Genomic DNA, 2,506 nt, shown 5'->3' on the forward strand with positions numbered 1-2,506 from the left:
ATTGTTATCAACAGTTTAAGCGCTCATCAGGCGTTTGTTTCAGGCGTCCATGTTTTAGTATGGTTATAATAACTCATTAAAAAGATATTAACCACACGTTAGTGTATAAACACCTAAAGTACATCTTCAAAGTAGCAGTTTACAAAATACAAAGTAGAATGGTATACTACATTTTTCAATAGCAGCTGGCGAAGCCAGGCACACTCTCAAATACAAGTTTTACAAATACAATGGTTTACAAATAGGACGGTTTTATGGGAATAAAACTACTTTTCACATACTACAGAAAATATGGGATTTTCTAGAACAGTTTTCTCATTCAAAATACAAAGACACCCATGCAAACATAAAGACTTATGTACTCACGCAACTTATTGTTGATACTCTCTTTTCAAATTACTTGTATTCTCAGGGAAATAATAACAGGTACTCCTCAAGCTTTTTGAGAAGATGGAGACAATGATTGAACACATGTAAATATTATACTTTTAAATATAATGGTTGTTTATACTTTGATTACTATGATGCATGTGTTGTGATACTACAAATGAAGTCCTCCACCCCCGGACGTTTCCGCCGTCTGGCTTGGGGGTGTGATATAAATGAAAGATAGAAGTACATACCTTGTTGTTGAAAGTGTTCCTTAAAACCTTGTGAGCCTAGCACCTCAAGTGTGATGCCTCAAGTGCTTCACACAACACCAAATGCAATGAACAAACTTGAGAGAAAACTTTAACACTTGCAAAATCGGCCACACCCTCTTCTTCTAGTTAGTGTAGCCGATTTTGGGGAGAAACACATTGCTTATATAGTGTCTTGCATTAGGTAAACCCTAATGTAACATGACTCTTCATTTCTTGATCCACGGGTTAACTCCATGGAGCATCCATGGAGCCTCTTAGCCCACTATATAAGATATGGAAGATTTACATAATCTACCCATATATCTAATTAGTTATCTTTTGATCACTTAATTAATTCTTGATCAAAACTAATTAAATAATATTATTAATATATTAGAACTTATAATATATTAATATACCATACGTGTTATTTCTCTCATTTAGTTTATTCAATTGCGTGATGCCATGCAACCCAAATGGACCATGCTGCGTCGGGTCAAGTACATACCAGAAATAGTTATAGACTTAGACACCTTATCCAACAGTCTCCCACTTGGATAAGTCTAATAACTATAACTGTAATACTTCATGAACCGATCAGAAATCGTAGCTCTTTCAAGGTTTCTCGGAACTAAGAAAATATTGATACGCCATTTAACATAAGTGATCACATAATCCTCTGTTCTAGATATCAGCCAGACAAATACATGGAATAATGTCTTACTTATTGTCCAGCAGTTTGTTTCCCGATTTCCGATTTGTTTCACAAAGAACTTAATTGAACACATCAATTTAGTTCTGACTGGGCCCGGTACATAGGTCAAAACAAAATCATTGAGGGACCCAGATATCAGCTTCTAATCTAAGAAGGAACAGATAAACTTTGACTCATATGTTTGTTCTACTACTCATTGAATTATACACAAAAGCACCTTTTATAGCATCGAGTTACCAGTGCATTTACGTTTAATCAATGCATAACCAAATCATAAGTAACAATTCATATCTCTAGGTTTGAAGACTTATGTGAGATTACGGTCTCATGATCACTCGAGATAAATTCCATGAAGTGATTCCAGTGAGCGTGGGTTGATTCTAGTACTCAGAACTTATGAGTACTCATGAAGTGTTGTCCTTGACTTGACACCTACAACCAACTTCATGACAGTCTTAATTCATATCTACTTCCAACATATGACTGACTGTGGAGATTTGAATAATATGTAGAAACAAAACATAATATTCTGGAAGTCAAAACATGCACAAGAAATTATAGTAAATGATTGACAAAAGATAGTAACACTTTACTCATAAATAAAAAACCAACTATTATTTATCATCGAATGTCAATTACACTTTACAAATTTCATAATTTATCTAACGACTAAAACTTATATCATCCTTTAGCCCTATGCTCCGAGCATGCTGAAGATGCTTAGCCCTACTCAGTCCCTTCGTGTGGGGATCTGCTGGGTTCTCATCTAATGATACCCTCTTTGCAACGAGGATTCCTTCTTCTATGCGATGTCTGATAAAATGATATTTTCTGTCGATGTGTCTGGATCTCCCATGATCCCTTGGTTCCTTAGCTAAGGCAACAACACTTTCACTATCATAGAAAATTTCCATAGGCTCCTTTATAGCTGGTACAACTCGAAGGTCTCCAATGAAGTTCTTCAGCCATATTGCCTCTTTGCTGCTTTGCTCACTGCTATCTACTCTGATTCACAAGTGGAATCAGCCACTGTCTCCTGCTTGGAACTCTTCCAAGTGATTGCTCCTCCGTTTAGGGTAAAGACCCAGCCCGACTGAGAGTGGAAATTATCTCGATCAGTCTGGAAGCCAACATCACTATAGCCTACAACTCTCAAGTCATCACTCCC

Source organism: Lactuca sativa, chromosome 4, assembly GCF_002870075.4.
Source record: "Lactuca sativa cultivar Salinas chromosome 4, Lsat_Salinas_v11, whole genome shotgun sequence".
NCBI classification, from domain to species: Eukaryota; Viridiplantae; Streptophyta; class Magnoliopsida; order Asterales; family Asteraceae; genus Lactuca; species Lactuca sativa.